Source organism: Tiliqua scincoides, chromosome 8, assembly GCF_035046505.1.
Source record: "Tiliqua scincoides isolate rTilSci1 chromosome 8, rTilSci1.hap2, whole genome shotgun sequence".
NCBI classification, from domain to species: Eukaryota; Metazoa; Chordata; class Lepidosauria; order Squamata; family Scincidae; genus Tiliqua; species Tiliqua scincoides.
The window spans coordinates 8,479,351-8,497,405 of NC_089828.1; the positions used below are offsets into that span (position 1 = coordinate 8,479,351).

The 18,055-nt window shown below is 49.0% G+C and overlaps 1 protein-coding gene across 2 annotated transcripts in view; it reads left to right on the top strand.

Annotated features, from left to right (window-relative positions):
* The first annotated feature begins 1,987 nt into the window (after positions 1–1,987).
* Positions 1,988–18,055, top strand: part of GLCE (glucuronic acid epimerase) — a 53,931-nt gene continuing 37,863 nt past the window's right edge. For both annotated transcript variants that reach the window (XM_066635923.1, XM_066635924.1), the window contains exon 1: positions 1,988–2,087. The gene's annotated coding sequence lies outside the window, so the exon portion shown is untranslated. The remainder of the gene's footprint in view (positions 2,088–18,055) is intronic.

The following is an 18,055-nucleotide window of genomic DNA, read 5'->3' on the forward strand; positions in this document are numbered from 1 at the left end:
CAAACTGTTAATATGTCAGTTTCGTTTAGTGACTAGATGAAACTGACATATTTAGCTGACACTAAACTGAAACTGATGCTTTAGCTGCTCTTCAGGCATGCAGCAACAAAACTGAGAAACTGACTAGACTCCAGCAGGGGCTCCATACATTAAAGGGGGTGTCTGTCAGACGCTTCCTTCCCCCCTGGTAGATCTCAGGGCCTTGCTGGGTTTCAAAGTAGCTCTCCAGCCAAAAAAGTGTGAGCACCCCTGCTGTATGTTTAAATGCTTTCTCTCTCTTTCTCATGCAGAGAGAGAGAGAGAGAGAGAGAGAGAGAGAGAGAGATTGACCAGCATTCCAATCCCCACCTCTCTTTTGCTAGAAGCATAACATAAAGGTTAATGAGAGATGCCAGAATCTGGTGCATTTAGACTCCCCCAGGATTTAGATTCTCAGCCAGGATTCCCCCAGCGAGCAGGGGCTTTGCACTAGCTGAGTCCTTCCTTCCTCAATTCTTTGACAGGGACACAGAGCCTGTAGAGCACAAGAGTCTCTCCCTTTTGCCACCAATGCGAGGAGGAGGAGGAGGAGGAGGAGGAGGAGGAGGAGGAGGAGGAGGAGGAGAGAAACGTGCCCCACTTTTCTGAGCTGTGAAAAAATGGTTTGGTGGAGGGTCAACGTTGGATTGCCAGTGAACAAAGTGCTGCAAAAGTAAGTCAATTGCTGCAAAAGTAAGAAGATTGCAGCAGTGGCAGGCTGGGGGGGGGGGAAGCTTCTGTGGCACCAAATCACTTCTCCCCCTAGCCGCAAGTGGGCAGGTGAATTGGAGCCAGGCCTTGGATCCTTCACCCTGTGCGGGGAGCTGCAGAGTCATAGTGCCCTTGCTGCTGGTGTCAGGGCCGACCTTAGGAGCTGCGAGGCCCAATTGGAAGCACTTTTGCATGGCCCCCTCTACTCATTTTTTTTTAGCTCTTAGCTTGAATGTAGCCAGACCAAGAAAAAAAATCTGCTACTTCTGTGCAGTTGGACAGGACTTCTGTGCTTGCACCCGCCTGCAGCACTCTCTAGCTCTCGCGTGGCTGCCCTGTCTGCAGTGGCCCACTCTGGAGCGAGACAGCAGAGAGGATGGGCTTGGGAGCTTCAAGGGCTGGAAGGAGTGAGGCACTTGCTGCTGCCCACATGGCACCAACTTCAGGCCCACTGGAAGCAGTGATGGGGGGAGGACAGCGCGGGGCCCAATTAGGCAAAACTGCCACAGCTGCCCAAAAGCAGCCCTGGCTGGGTGGAACAGCCAGGCGGGACCTTCGCACAGGCAGCAACCCGGTTGAGGGCGAGCGCCTCTTCTCCGCATGCTCCAGTGGAAGCAACACCCGTGCACTCCACTGACCCAGAGCCCAATGCTAAGCATGTCTACTCAGAAGTAAGACCCATTGTAGTCAACGGGGCTTACTCCCGGGGAAGTGTGGGCAGGATAGCAGCTCAGAGCACGGTCCCAGGCATGTCTACACAGAAGTAAGTCTCACGGGGCTTACTCCCCCGTGTCTACTCAGAAGTAAGTCTCACTGCAGTCAACGGGGCTTACTCCCAGGTAAGCGCGGCAGCCAAGCTTCCGTGCACGCGCACGTGCCGCTGGGCTGCCCGGGGGTCTGAATGAGTCTCCTCCCGCGCAGCTGTCATTCATTAAGTCCCCGGCGGAGGGGCGCGTGACGCCCGCGCCCCCTCATTGGCTGACTCCGTCCCCGCCCCCTCCGTCCTACCTGCCACGCCCGCCCAGGGGAGGGCGCCTTCTGATTGGCCGGAAGGTTGATGCGCTGTGATTGGACGTGGGGGCGGAGAACAGCCCCCTGCGCTGCTGCGATTGGGCCGTGGCTCCTGATTGAATGGGGCGCGCGCTCTCCGCACCCCCTCCCCGCTGGGCTCTCGCGAGAAGTGGGCAGGCATAGGGGGCGGAGCCTCCAGTTGAGGCTCCTGCGGGCGGCGCGCGCCCATTCAGTCGATCTCCGTCCCTTAGCCGTGAGGAGCTCGCAGGCCCTGGCCGGGTTGTGTCGCGCGTGTGCGCTCCGGAAGGCAGGAAGGCTGTCCCGAGGCCAGAGGACCGCCTGCGCAGGTGAGGGGGAGAGGCCGTCCCCCCGCGCGCGGCCCCCTCAGCCCCGGCCGCCTGTGGGAGGGGGGGCTCGTGCTCCGCCTGGGGGCTTCGGTCGCCTCAGGGGGCCAGGCGCGTCCCCCCTGCCGGGATTGGCTGTCTCTGCAGCAGTGGCGTAGCTGGAGGGGGTTACGGCTTTTTCTCTTCCCCCCTCCCCGTACGGCTCTGTTTTGCCCCCCCGCCGGAAATGGCTCCGAAGAGAGGGGCCGCTTGCCCACACCCCCCGCGAGGCTGAGCGCTCCGCCCCCTCCAGCTACGCCACCGGTCTGCAGGGGTCTGGGGCGCGTGGCCAGCCCTTCAGGGCCCCCTGCACGCGGAGGGGCCGGTTGGGTCCCCTCTTTGTGGGGAGACCCCACACGCTGGGGAGGTGCGAAACCTGACAAGCCCCCCGTCTGTGGAACTCCCTGCCACAGGATGCAGGAACGGCATCTGACCTGTGCTGGAGTGAAAGGCTTTCCCAGTTCGGAAGCCTGATGGGTGGCGGTTGTCTAGTCTCTGTGTCCGACTCTTCGTGACCCACCAGTCCCCCCACTGACTTCTGGAGCGTGTCCAAGTTCGTGCTCATTCCTTGCTGACACTGACTGTCCCATGCTCTGCCAGCCCCTCCTTTCGCCTTCCGCTCTCCCAGCATCAGGGTCCCTTCTAAAGAGTCGTCCTTGCTCAGGAGGCGATAGGTATTTCGGCTTAAGCACCTGTCCTTCCAGGGAACAGTCAGGGCTGACTCCTGATTTGCTCTCCTTGCAGTCCAGGGTCTCTCAAAAGTGTCCTCCAACACCAGAGTTCCAAAGCATCTGTTCCTTGGTGCTCAGTCCTCCTTTTGGTTTTTACTCAGGCCTTTATTCAGTGTTTGGTCAGTCTGTGGAACTCTTTGCCGCAGGATATGGTGATGGCATCTGGCCTGGATGCCTTTAAAAGGGGATTGGACAAGTTTCTGGAGGAAAAATCCATTATGGGTTACAAGCCATGATGTGTATGTGCAACCTCCTGATTTTACAAATGGGCTATGTCAGAATGCCAATGCAAGGGAGGGCACCAGGATGCAGGTCTCTTGTTATCTGGTGTGCTCCCCCGGGGGCATTTGGTGGGGCTGCTGTGAGATACAGGAAACTGGACTAGATGGGCTTATGGCCTGATCTAGTGGAGCTGTTCTTATGGTCCAGCTCCCACAGCCATACATTACGACTGGGAAACCCATAGCTTTGACTATACGGACCTTTGTTGACAAGGTGATGTCTCAGCTTTTCATAGCTATCCTCCCAAGAAGGAAGCATCTTTTAATTTTGTGGCTGCAGCCTTGGTCTGCAGTGATCTTAGAGCGCAAGAAGATGAACCCTGTTGTGGCTTCCATTTCTTCATTGGCCGTGTGGTGACGGGACTGGATGCCATGCTCTTAGTTTTTTTGATGTTGCGTTTCAAGCCATATTTTGTACTTTACTCCTTCACCCTCATTGAGAGGTTATTTGGATCCTCCTCACTTTCTGCCATTAGAGTGGTGTCATCTGCATATCTGAGGTTATTGATATTTCTCTTGGCAATCTTAACTTGGGCTTGTGATTCAGCCAGCCTTTCGCATGAAGTGCTCTGCATATAAGTTAAATAAGCAGGGTGACAATATACAGCCTTGTCCTCCTTTCCCAATTTCAAACCAATCAGTTGTTCCATTTGGTCCTCTTGGTTTTTTCCCTGCACCCCCTGCCCGTGTGTGCCCCTGCCCCTGCACCTTTCACACGGTGGTTCTGTGATTTCATCACAGCTGGTTCTCCAGCTGGGATGTTGCTATCTGAGATCTATGGCTCCTTCTTTGCTGAGTCAACATTCTGCTTCTGACTGGAGTGTTGAACTTGCATTGTGTGGGTGCTGTGCTCTGAAAGCCTCGTTTCATAATGGGCAGGGCAGCATTCCACATGTTCTGTACAACATGGAAGGAGATAAAACACATGGAGATGGATGGGCAGGCACTGCTTCATTGTGGAAATGCTGTTGAGAACAGAGTCTGCTGCCACAGGTCTTTTGTGTTAGAATTTGTTTCTGTAGCAAAGTAGGTCTCACATTTGCCTGGCACACAAGAGTGCCCTGGATTGAAACTGGGCAGAATCTGGGCTTACAGAGGGGAACACATAGTTCATGAGCTGCATGCAGAAGATCCTTGGTTCAGTTGATGGTGTCTCCAGCTGGAGCTGGGAAAGACCATTCTGAAACCCTTGAGAGCTGCTGCCAGTAGTGTAGGTGTGGCATAACTGTGGGGAGCAAGGGGCTGACTCAAAACTGTGCAGTTTACCATCTCTGGGATGGCTGGGTGGAGAAGTACATCAGGGACTGAGCTAGACCAAGCTTGTAAAGACTGTCGCTTTTCAGTGCAATGCTGGGTGATGCTCAGATGCAGACTTCAGGGTTGTGGGTCTGGTCCATTTGCTTGCTCAGAAATTGCTCTTCCTAGGTGCTTTTTGCTGCTGTACAGGTGCAGAATCGACTGAAAGAACTTGGGAGAAGCTCATTGTGTATTTTCAGCATATGCTTATGTCGAATCAAGACAGTGAGACAAGCATCTTCAAATGGTGTTCCATAAGCTAGCTCGAGAGGAGCTGTTTGAAAAGCGGGGGCTGCCATCCTGACCTTAGCACCTATTGTCAGAACAGTGTCCAAGTGTTCTTTTGGGAGCTGTAGTTGTCATAATGTGGAAATAAATGGATTTTAAAATTGGCGATGTTGTCATGTGAAATAGCCAGTGTTGAAAATGCCCTGGATGGTTTGTGCTGTGGATGGTGGGTTTTGTTGATTTCTGCATGGAGGATACTTTAGTTTAAGATTAGGAACTAGCTGAGCTGTTAGAGCAGTGATATTCAACCTGTGAGGCCCAGCTCCCTGGGGAGGCACCACAAACGCACAGGGAAGACACGGGATGTCCTCTCGCAGCGGTACAGTCACACCAGCTTTCCTGGGCAGAATGCGAGCCCCTCCATCCCCAAATAAAACACTTCCTATTTTACCAGTCACCAGGGCTCTTAAAGTTGTTTCCATGCGGTTGGCAAAGGGGGGGGGGGAAGGCAAGCACCTGCTTTACTTGGCCAAGAGCAGAAAAAGGGAACAGTTTTTAAAGTGATTTATAAATCTTGTTGTTTGACTGAAGAGGCTGTATTTTTAAAGTGATGAATCTTGTTACTTGAAGGGAATACTTATGAGCCATTGATGAAGTGATTGCCAGCCCAATCCTGTTCCTGGGAGTAAGCCCCATTGACTGTAATGGGACTTACTTCTGAGTAGACATTCATAGGCTTGAGTTGTGCATCCTAGTATAGGAGACAAATCAGCCTCCTAACCAAACCCTTATCAGCTCTGATATATTTTTATGGTCTATTTTTATTTTCCCCACCAACTGCTGGAAAAATTTAATGTCATTTAATTAATAAAGGGTTCAATCCTATCCAAGGAGAATGGGAGAAATGACTAGTTGGATTGGGGTCCACAGGGGTGTGTGTGTAATGTTGGTCAGACTGGGTGTTCACAAAGTTTATTTGATAAAACAATTCAATTGGTGTGCTTACAAAGCTAAAAAAAAAAAGTCCTCCTGGACCAGACAAAATCTACCTACTCCAGCATCCTGTCTCCAATAGTGATCAGCAGCTGATCATTTATAAAGCATGTATATTGCTGTGTATTAATATATTTTTAAGATCTGAATTTAATTAATGATATGATTAATATAATTAATATTAATATAGTTAATATTTCTGGCCACTTACTGTTTAATGATGTCACTTCCAACCCTCAGGAATGTGATGGGGAGTCATGGCCAACAGCCACAGGGGTCAAGGGAGCCACAGGCCGGTAAAGTTTGAGTACCACTGTGTTAGAGCATGGTGGTTGAGAGACCGAGCTGGGAAATGCCCTGTTCAGATCTGGCTTCTTGTGTGAATTTGCCAGTTTGGGGCAAGTTAGTTTGCCAAGGCCTCTGTCCAACCCTAGTCCCACCTGCAATATGGGGGCAGTATGACTGACCTTACCTACAGGGTTGTCCCTGAGACCATGTTTCTGAATTCTGTGAGTGCTGTAAAGTGCAGAAAAGATGCATATAATTGGTGTGCAGTTGTGTTTCAATTGCTGTGTGGTGGTTTCTTTGAGTTCCTCTGAGTGTCTGGCGGGCACATGTTGGGCAACCAGTTTCAGGGAAAACTCAAGGAACTCACAGGTGGGTTTCATGTTAATCTGGCACCTTCCTTCTAGTACTTGGTCATAGGTCAAGTAGCTCTTGGGCACATGCCATCCTCTTCTGTGCAAACCTGGCCTCGGGGATTTAAGCAGCCTCTTCCTGCAACCAGAGCGGGTTGGTGCCCCTCAGTCCACCCAAAACCCCTGGCTGCCGTTATATTCTTGGCTGCTGAGACTACTCATGGGGTTTTGTCCAGGAGAGCTCTGCTTTAAACTAGGCAGACCTGGAATAAGCACTTTGGAGATTGTGCCAAGGGTGGCATGGATCAATGTGATTCCAGTTGAGAATTCTCCTAGAATGCATGGTGTATGGGAGTCCTTGGCTCTGAAGCGTAGTTTGTTGTATTTTTTAAGTAGCTGGCCCCTGCCCAATGAGCACCCTGAACCAGAAATGCCCTGCCTTCTGACCTCCTGCATCAACAGCAAGGTTCTGCGGTTTGCTGTCGCTTTTCTTGCACTGGCATGTCTAACCTTTTGTCTACCATCTGCTCTGTACAGGTCTAATGATTGCCTGCCTCTCCCATGCTGTTTATATGTGCAACAGCTGCTCCCCTCCACATTCCTTGACCTGAATTTTTTCCATTTTGAGACATACTGCTTAAACAAATCCTCTTATGAATTCAACCAGCTTCATTGCATCAGCTTCCTTCCCCAATACCTGGCTTCTTCCTCTCTGTTGTCCATTTGCAGCCTCCCTCCCCCCTTCATCCTAGGGCTGGTGCTGCATCCAGCACCTGCATGCGAGCAGCGTGTTTATCTTATCAGGCAGGTGCAGAACAGGAAGGCCAGGAAACAGTTTGCTTAGTCTTCTAGTCAGTTTTCTTTTGCTGCATTGTGCAGGAGTTGTAAGTGCTGCTGCCATTTTCAGAAGGAAGATGCACACTGGTGTCCCTGGCAAAGCGTCACCGGCTCCTTGATGTTATGCATTAATACCACAACCTCTGTGGATGTTAAAGGTTAGCTAGCATGCACGGCAGGGTCCAATAAGATACTGTAGGAGAGAGGTTTGTGCAGGCCGCCTCTGTAGTGTTATGCAGTTTATTTGTGGAGCTCAAAATTAGCAGAGGCCTATAATGATTAGCAGCTGGCCGATAGCCCAGAAGGACGCAAAGTGAGGTCTGGCCGCACTTGGCAGCAATTTTCTGGAAGACAATTGTCCCTGAGCTCTTTTTATTATCGAATCAATTCTTTGACAATAGCACTTCTATTTACAATGCTAATTCTATCAAGGCACTCCTTCCATAGGATCAAGCCTCATGTGACCCAGTCGCTTCTGAGTTCAGGCTTTCTGCGCAGCAGATTCAAAGTGTACACTGGGTTAACAAACATGGTTGCCTGTGTTATAAGCTAAGCTTATATTGCTAGACTTTCTCCTGATCACCTTCCTGGCCTGATGCAGTGCACGGGCATCAAGTTATAAGACGAGGTTCTCGTCTCGTGTTGTGGCCACCCTGATCAAGTTGGTCCACTATCCTCCATGTCCACTGCACTCAAGGATATGATTGCTTCCAGTTGTCCAGTGTAGCAGTCCACTGGAGGCACAGTTCTGCCTTATCAAATACAGAGTGCAACGAAACTTGCTCTGTTGGTGCAGTCCTCCATGTATTATGCCTGTTTAATTGAGAAAGCATCTGACAGTCTTGGCTGAAAATTGGGGTATGAATAAAAACGAGGGGTCCAACAGTCAGCTGTTGGAGCACGTGTATCTTTCTAAGGGTAAGTCCCAGGACCCTGTGGGTGTATTTGGAGTATGTCTGCCCTCAATTACTCAGCTGGAGGGTCCTGCTCAAAGCAACCAGCCTTGCCATTCTTTCGCTATCTTTTGCTCATATCTTCCTGGTTGGGCCTTTCTCTTGGTGTGTTCACAATCTTTTTTTCTCTTTCATTCACCTGCAGTTCTTTCAGTCAAATTTTCATATCCCCCCATCCTACCCCCTCTACACAGGAAGAGTGACACACTTCTGAGAGTCTTCCTTTTGCTTCCCAGGAAACAAAGCCCACTTGAGATGTCTTTTTTTCTTTAAGTTTCAAATCTGTGCACCCATCTGGAATTCAGTGAGCACCCAGAACATTCCATCTTCTTTGTGGGTGGTCCCCTTTCAGGTCCCTTTCTCAGTTTTATTGGCACACAAGAGTTGAATTTGCTATTATAAGGAATAAGAATCTCAGTACTGAATTAGGTTGAAGGTCCCAGTGGGCCAGTGCTCTGAACCCAAGAAAGGCTAGCTAGATGTCCTTGAAAAGCTTGCTAGGAGGACATGATGGAGGTGGAGACCTGCTGTTTGTTCCAGTGCCTTGTATTCTTAGGTCTGCTGCCTCCTTTCATGGAGATCCTATTTAGGCTAGCATCATGATCTGTCTCCTATGCTGCTGCTTATATGTGAAACAACTGCCCCCTCATATTCCTCAGCCTGCAGTTTTTTCCTCCTGAAGACCCACTGCTTAAATCAGGGGTGCTCAATAGGTGGATCGCGATCTACCGGTAGATCGCGAGGCAAAATGAGTAGATCGCGGAGTGCCGACCCCCCCTTCAGGTGCCTCGGGGAGGAAACACCGGGAGTAAGGCCCATTGTACTCAATGGGGCTTACTCCCAGGTAAGTGTGGCTAGGATTGCAGCCTCACAGCCTAATCCTAGGCATGTCTACTCAGGAGTAAGTCCTGTTATATTCAGTGGGGCTCAAGGTACACCAACATACATTGTACACATAAATGTTATATGTTATGATGGCGCAAACATTGTAAAAAAAAACTCTGGTAGATCTCCGGGCCTTGCTGGGTTTCAAAGTAGCTCTCGAGCCAAAAAAGTGTGAGCACCCCTGGAAATGAATCCTCTTATGAATCCAACCAGCTTCATTGCATTGGCTTCCTTTCCCAACACCTGGCTTCTTCCTGTCTAAAAACCCTTTGAAGAAGTAATCTCTGCTAGTGACTGTTGCGTTGTTCTCTGGCAAGGAATTTTCTCCCTTAATTAAAGGCAGCATTTAAGCAGTTGAAGTAAGAACTTTTCTTTGTGTATAAAGAAAAATCTGATGGCCAAACAGGTGGCTGTTACTAACATTCTCACAGAACTGCTGCCTGAACTGGCTGTGTCAGTGTGCTGCTGATTTCCTTATATGTTTAAAAGCTGAATTGGAGGAGATTGGAAGCAAGCTGAGTTGTCAAATACCAGTGAAAGCTGGCCTCAGTTTTCATCTATTGTGCTAGGATAAGAGTTCAAACAGTGATTACTTTCTCTATGGGTCAGAAACCAGAACAGATGGGATTCTGGAAAGCCCCTTAGATTGGTCTGGTTTCTAAGCTCAGTTGTAGGCCTTCAAAACGTGTTGCCCATCAAGCCAAATTCCCAGCTGCTGGCCATATTCCCTGTGATGGTCTGTGTTCAACTTGATGGGCCTGCTGTGACCTCTTGAGAAGTATGCCATATAGTTCACACACGTAACTCCACGTGTGATCTGCAGTGCACCTGAGTCAGTGAATATGCAGTGGAATAGATCTGGGAGGTCATCCCACCTTTGCTGGGGATTCTGTGGCCTTGGTTGAGCAGACGTCTGATTCTACCTTTTCTGCTAATGGGTTTATTTAAGATACTCCTATACACTTTTCAGGCAAACCTGCATTAAAAGTTGTTAAAACTGCAATAGAGTAACAAAAGTGGGCAATAAAAAGAGCAAGCAAGGAAATTAAAGGCCAAATAAAACTATCGGCAGATGCTCCAGAGAGCCTGGACAAATATGAAGCTCCTTCTGGGTGCCAGGTGAGCATTCAGCTGCTGTGGTGCTCTGACCGAGAAGGCCCTCTATCGCTGCCATCCACCTCTCCTCAGTGGGTGTTGTGCGGGTCAGCATCAGAAAGATTGTAAAAGCCTTACCCATTGAGAGCCCATTGTACAGGCCTTTTCTCCTGCCTGTACACGTGCCACTATTTTTCCCAGTGATTTGTATGGATTGTAAATTGGTTGGGCTGGTTTGTGTGCCGGCCTCATTCTGCGCCACGGTAGAGCATAAATATTGAGTGTTGTACTGCCGTATCAATGTTTATTCCCTGTAAGATGAAATTTTCCCTCAAAATAAAACTTGCTGGTTATTTTAAGCTTGGGTGTAACAGCTGCTGAAATGTTGCCAAGAACTCAAAGCCATGGCAGCTGAACAGGGTTGTAGAGAAGAGGTTTCAATTATTTAGGGTCCCTGGGTGTATCCCTCTACCGGTCAAACTCCAAAATGACCCCAGCACCTCTTGGGGCAGTTGGATTTATGACCAGGTTAGGTGGGGTTTTATGAGAGGCTGCTAGAGGGCAGGACATTATCCGACAATTCTGGCAAGGTCGCAGCATCCTTTGCACAATGTCTGGTGGAGCACATTGGCCAAAGCGGAGTCTTGTTGTGGAGGCCCTGAGTGTTACTGTGTAGTGGTTTGTCTTCGTGATTTCAGTTTGTTTTTAGATATTAACTGTTGAAGTTAGAAGATAATTTCTTCAGCTATCAAGCAACTATCGTAGAGCAGTGGTACTCAAACTTTGAGGGAGCTTTACTCCCTCAGTAAGTTTTTGTGGGGAAGGGGCTAGGAAAGCAACGTGATCCCCAGGATCGAGCTGGTGAGGGGGGTGCTTGTCACTTACTTCTAGAAGGCAGGGCTGCAGCAGGCTGCAGGAGGTATGGGGAGCACTGCACAGCACTTCCGTTTTGGAGGAGGTGCTTTTCACCTGCTTCCAGTGAAAGTTCCAAGCGTTGGGGAGCGCTGTGCAGGGCTCCCTGCACCTCCTGCAGCCTGCTGCAGCCCTGCCTCTTAAAAGTAAGTGACAGGCACCCCCCCTCGCCCCCCCAAAGGGACGTTATCTGCTTCTCTACCTCTCCCCTTCCCCTGCCCTTTAAAGGGACAGGGGAACCTTTACACTAACTGGTGGGTTGCAGCCCACCAGTTTGAGAAGCACTGCCGTAGAGGTTTTATCAGGTTTTCCTTTTTATTTATGACCAAGCTGATAGGTAACACCATTTTTAATGGCGTTTGAAATACCTTCGTAGTCTGAGAAATTTAACATGTTTGGAATGGTTCTTGATGTTGAGTCTTCCCCAGTGCTTTTTCCTTGTTGCAATACCAGCAGCGGCACTGTGAATCCCAGTGGACAGAATTGCAAGGCAGTGCATGGTGATATTTCTGCACAAAAGTTCTGCTATTGCAGAGCTAAAAAAAATCTGAACTGTACATCAGGCGGCTCTTTCTGGGTCAGCAAAAGAGTGGCATTTTTCTTTCCATCATCTGCTGATGGCCTTCATCTAACAAGGAAGTGAACAAAGACACATCTCATGACTTGAGCCACCTTCTTTAATGAAAGGCACTGACTCCAATGAGAGTGAGAGGTACCAAACAGCTGTGCTTTGATTCTTGGAGCAGAACATAGGCTAGTTGTGTGGGCTTGATGCCGAGTCCCATTGCAGCTGGCAAATTTCAGTGCAACCAAAAAAGGTCTGTCTTTCCTGCTGTCTGAAGGCAACCAAGGCTAGGGACCCTTCCTTGGTGCTGCTGTGTTTGAATTTCGTACACTGCCTTGAGTGCCTGGGAGCTTCCTGCCTTGAAGTAAATAAAGTGTGTTCCTTTAATACCAGTGGTTCCCAAACTGGTAAGTCGCAACACACCAACCAGGGAAGCACTTATCCCTGCCCCTTGAAGGGGCATGCTGTTCCTGGGGATGGAAGGGGGGGTTTACTTGCCTCCAGCCAGAACCGGGGTCTGGGGAACACGGGCTTGACATCTATCCTTTGCAGGCTATGTGCCCCCTAATTGCAGGAAATGGGAACTCTTGCCCTTTCTGAAAAGCACACCTGATAACGCAACACAAAACCTTTGGGGGGGGGGGGTGGAAGTGTCCAGAAATAAGGAAAAATGATCCAGAAGAGTGTTTCAGCAATTTTCAACTGCTGTGCTCCAAGCTCCCATAGAACACCTGTGGACCTTTTACAGCACACTTGTTGAAAATTGCTGCTCCGAGGACTTTCAAAGCCTAGCTGTTACAGATGTTAGCTGTTGAAGTGGGAGCCTTCTGTGTGCAAAGCATGTGCTCTGTCACTGAGCAATAGATCCTCCCTAGCTTCATAAGAACAGCCCCACTGGATCAGGCCATAGGCCCATCTAGTCCAGCTTCCTGTATCTCACAGCGGCCCACCAAATGCCCCAGGGAGCACACCAGATAACAAGAGACCTGCATCCTGGTGCCCTCCCTTGCATTGGCATTCTGACATAGCCCATTTCTAAAATCAGGAGGTTGCACATACACATCATGTCTTGTAACCCATAATGGATTTTTCCTCCAGAAACTTGTCCAATCCCTTTTTAAAGGCATTCAGGCCAGATGCCGTCACCACACCCTGTGGCAAGGAGTTCCACAGACCAACCACATGCTGAGTAAAGAAATATTTTCTTTGTCCTTACCCTCCCAACACTCAATTTTAGTGGTTGTCCCCTGGTTCTGGTGTTATGTGAGAGTATAAAGAGCATCTCTCTATCCACTTTATCCTTCCCATGCATAATTTTGTATGTCTCAATCATGTCCCCCCTCAGGCGTCTCTTTTCTAGTCTGGAGAGGCCCAAACGCCATAGCCTTTCCTCATAAGGAAGGTGCCCCAGCCCAGCCATCATCTTAGTCGCTGTCTTTTGCACCTTTTCCATTTCCACTATGTCTTTTTTGAGATGCGGGGACCAGAATTGGACACAATACTCCAGGTGTGGCCTTACTATCGATTTGTACAATGGCATTATAATATTAGCTGTTTTGTTCTCAATACCTTTTCTAATGATCCCAGTTGGCCTTCTTTACTGCCGCTGCACATTGGGTGGACACTTTCATCGACCTGTCCACCACCACCCCAAGATTTCTGTCCTGATCTGTCACAGACAGCTCTCAGCTTTGATTATTTTTCTTACCTGCAGGGAAGATTCACACTCCCAATAAGTAGCAACTTGATTTAGCATCACTCTAAGAAACCTGCATGGTGCGCCTCTAAATCTCTGGCAAAGTAGTGAAGTTCCATGCTGGCAGCTGAAGTCTTAAAGATCTCATCCACCACAGCTCTTAATGAAGTGCTAGCATGTCCCTGCACCTCAGTGAGCTGGCGCCTGGCTTTTCTTAGGGGTGTGAAGCTACTTTTTGCAGCAGTGAGGGGCAAAATCCCAACCTGACATGGGGGGGAAGGAGAGCGCAGCTTTTTGGTGTCATAATTAATGCAAGATGTGTCTACCGACTTCTAGGTAGCCACACAAAATAGGTCAGTTATTTTAAACTCATGATTATTTTATCAGTGCTGCTTCGTAGGAGGTGATGTGTGTTAACAGTCAACAGCTTCTTTGTGACTTGGCAAAGTAGAGCCACAGAAATGGGCGCTGCTCTGCACTGCAGCGAAACGGGTGCCAACACTTATGCCCCAAAGTGTGGGTGTCTTGTGATGGATAAAGAGCTGCACCAAAGGAGGAGACTGAACCTTTCAGAATCTGCTCCACCTGTGAGAGTGACTGGACATGTTTCCCCTTCTTTGTCAGATTTTGGAGGGTTTGCCTTAACCTCTTCTTCTGACAGGTGATGCTTTCAAAATCTTCACTTGCTGGGATGCCTCTAGAGGAAAAGTCACATTTAAGGCTTTTTTGTGGCAGAGACCTCATTTTAAATGAAGTGTTCCCAGGTCATCTTTCTAGCTGTTTGACTCTGGAATCCTTTTATCAGTTCCTGCTCAGTGGAACAAAAGATTCAGGGTGGGAGGGAGTTTATAAGGTTTGGAGTTGCTTAAGTCTCACAAAAGCAGCACTGTTGAATGTGACCCACGGGGACCAGTCTAGCCCAGCTCCCTGTTTCCCACAATGGCCCACCATCACTGCGCTCTCCCTGCCTAGTAGGACGCTGAAGGAGAATGTGTCACCTTTGGCCTTGTGCTCAAGTGCCTGTGTTGGTATGAAGGACTGTCCTGGGAGTCTCAGCATAGCATAGTTTTGCTTCTGAGAGCATTCAGTCCACATGATGTTAGGGGAACTGGTTACATCTGCTGCAGGCTTCATCCATAGGGCTGTGGGTCAGGGTTTCTGGGGGGTCAGCGGGAATTTGAGGCGCCATTGTTTCCTGACATCTCCCACCCAGCCTGCCCTTTGGTCCAGTGTAATGCCATGGTCAAGCTGTAGACCAGACTAGGAGACTCTGGCTCAGGTATCTGCCCTGCCATGAAGCTCTGTGAAGTACGCTGAGCTGTCACTCATTCCCTCTGCCAAACCTCACAGGTAGTTGTAACAATAGTGTTTGGGAAGGAGGAAATGCCGCAACTTGGAAGAAAGAAGGGGGATAAAACTGAGATCTGGTTTTGCTGCCACCACCCAGCCCTTGCCAGAAAGTATTTGGAATTTGGACTTTCTGTTCCCAGACTGGGGTTGACATAAAGTGGCACTTGTCACATCCTGGGTGCCAGCTTGCCTCAGTGCTTAGTTCATCATGGAACCTGGTGCTTTTGCCAGATAGAAACCTCCACCTTACCTGCCCCATTTAGTCACAGGTGGCGCATTGCCATCTCCCTTCCTTAGCTCTGCCTCGCTGCAGCTGGCAGCCTAGCCAAGTGTGAACATCCTGTCAGTCTCCTGGGAAGTGGGGGCCCATGCTCCACTGACCCTGGTGTTTGTAGACATTCACCCACAATGGCATTTGCTGCCCTCAATGTGAGTGAGAAGAAGACAGTGGGTGGGGCTTCCTGCAGGTTACAGTGTTGAAGGGGTGGAGATGGTCACTGGTGACAATGATTGTGGTGGCAGCCTTGATGAGGAGGAAGGTATGGTCACACAGATCTTTTTTTACTCATCCATCAGGATTAAAGAAGTGGTTTTCAAGGCAGAAGCTTATAAAGGGCGGAACATGATCTGGTGGGGGGATGAGCTCCCTGCAGCTTGGCAAGGGAGGTGGAGGGGTGTGTGTGTCACAATAGCCAGTAAACATGGGAGGGAAGGATTGTTTCTTGGGATGATGGTGGTATTGAACTGTTTCCCACTTTTCAGCAGACAATTAAGCAAGCATGTTTAGATATAAAGTCTGATTTATTCACTGAAAGCATGTAAGATTTTGTTGGGGGGGGGGTTGTATAGTTAAACAAAGTCTTGAAAGCTAGGAAATGTTGACCTCCGAATGTTGAGCAGGGCTTCTCCATCCACATCAATTGTAGAGCATGAGGGGTGCTGATGGCTGCTTGGCTCTGGGTGCCTGCAAATTCTTGTGCTCAGCAAGGCCTTTGCTAGGAATGGGCTTTGCAGGCAGCTCATCTCAGAGAATAATCCTAGACTGGATATGTAAATTCTTTGCTTCTCCCCTGTGCCATTTTTAGAAGCAGTTAATGGACTGGCCTTTACCCCCTCCCAGCTCTTAAGGCATTCAGGAGGAATTAGCTCCTCGGCTTCAATGGGAGCCCCTGCTGTTCTCCTAATGGCACGTTGCTTTGAACTACAAGTAATTGAAGGAGCCGGGTGTGTAGTGGGAGCTGAGACTTATACCTGTAATGGCCTGTTGCGGAGCAAAATTAGAGACTAAACTGCAGGGTGAGTTGCAGCCCCCTCCCCATTCTGTTGGCTAGAAAAAGGGCACACCTAGAAGGTGGGCTGGTCAAAATTTGGTAACTCTTTCCCATTCTTGGTAAGAATAAATACAAAAAATAATTAAGTTCCTGCTAATTTTTATACTTCATGCAGCATTTAGGTTGTCCTAGTGAAAGATGATCATGCCTGTCAGTATGCATAGTTTCGGTTTTGGATTTTGTCAGAACTATGGTGTTCAAAAATCAGGAGCTGCCTTGATTTCTCTGCTGCAGGTAGCCATGTCGGCAAGAGTCTGTCCAGTCCACTGTCCTGCTCCTGTGGTGGCCAGCCCAGCATTTCTGGAGTGCTCGTGTGTATGGCATGGAAGCAACAGTCCTCCCTTCTGTGTGTAGTTAGCATCTAGTAATGGAGTACTGTATACTGCCCCAGTAAGAACATAAGAACAACCCCACTGGATCAGGCCATAGGCCCATCTCGTCCAGCTTCCTTTATCTCACAGCGGCCCACCAAATGCCCCAGGGAGCACACCAGATAACAAGAGACCTGCAAGGCTTCCTGGGAATTGTAGTTAAGAACATAAGAACAGCCCCACTGGATCAGGCCATAGGCCCATCTAGTCCAGCTTCCTGTATCTCACAGAGGCCCACCAAATGCCCCAAGGAGCACACCAGATAACAAGAGACCTGCATCCTCGTGCCCTCCCTTGCATCTGGCATTCTGACATAACCCATTTGTAAAATCAGGAGGTTGCACATACACATCATGGCTTGTAACCCCTTAATGAATTTTTCCTCCAGAAACTTATCCAATCCCCTTTTAAAGGCGTCCAGGCCAGATGCCGTCACCACATCCTGTGGCAAGGAGTTCCACAGACCAACCACACACTGAGTAAAGAAATATTTTCTTTTGTCTGTTCTAACTCTCCCAACACACAATTTTAGTGGATGTCCCCTGGTTCTGGTGTTATGTGAGAGTGTAAAGAGCATCTCTCTATCCACTTTATCCTTCCCATGCATAATTTTGTATGTCTCAATTATGTCCTCCCTCAGGTGCCTCTTTTCTAGGCTGAAGAGGCCCAAATGCCGTAGCCTTTCCTCATAAGAAAGGTGCCCCAGCCCAGTAATAATCTTAGTCACTCTCTTTTGTACCTTTTCCATTTCCACTATGTCTTTTTTGAGATGCAGCGACCAGAACTGGACACAATACTCCAGGTGTGGCCTTACCATAGATTTGTACAACGGCATTATAATATTAGCTGTTTTGTTCTCAATACCTTTTCTTATGATCCCAAGCATAGAATTGACCTCCTTTACTGCCGCTGCACACTGGGTCGACACTTTCATCGACCTGTCCACCACCACCCCAAGATCTCTCTCCTAATCTGTCACAGACAGCTCAGAACCCATCAGCCTATATCTAAAGTTTTGATTTTTTGCCCCAATGTGCATGACTTTACACTTACTGACATTGAAGCGCATCTGCCATTTAACTGCCCATTCTGCCAGTTTGGAGAGATCCTTCTGGAGCTCCTCACAATCACTTCTGGTCTTCACCACTTTTCTAAGTTTGGTGTCGTCTGCAAACATTGCCACCTCACTGCCCAACCCTGTTTCCACGTCATTTATGAAGAGGTTGAAGAGCACTGGTCCCAGGACAGATCCTTGGGGCACACCGCTTTTCACTTCTCTCCATTGTGAAAATTGCCCATTGACACTCACTCTCTGTTTCCTGGCCTTCAACCAGTTCTCAATCCATGAGAGGACCTGTCCTCTAATTCCCTGACTGTGGAGTTTTTTTAGTAGCCTTTGGTGAGGGACTGTGTTGAACGCCTTCTGAAAGTCCAGATACATAATGTCCACGGGTTCTCCCGCATCCACATGCCTGTTGACCTTTTCAAAGAATTCTACAAGGTTTCTGAGGCAAGACTTACCCTTACTGAAGCCATGCTGATTCTCCCTCAGCAAGACCTGTTTGTCTGTGTGTTTTGAGATTCTATCTTTGATGAGGCATTCCACCATCTTACCCAGTATAGATGTTAGGCTGACTGGCCTATAGTTTCCCGGGTCCCCCCTCTTTCCCTTTTTAAAGATAGGCGTGGCATTTGCTATCCTCCAATCTTCTGGCACCGTGGCCGTTTTGAGGGACAGGTTGCATATTTTAGTCAAGAGATCAGCAACTT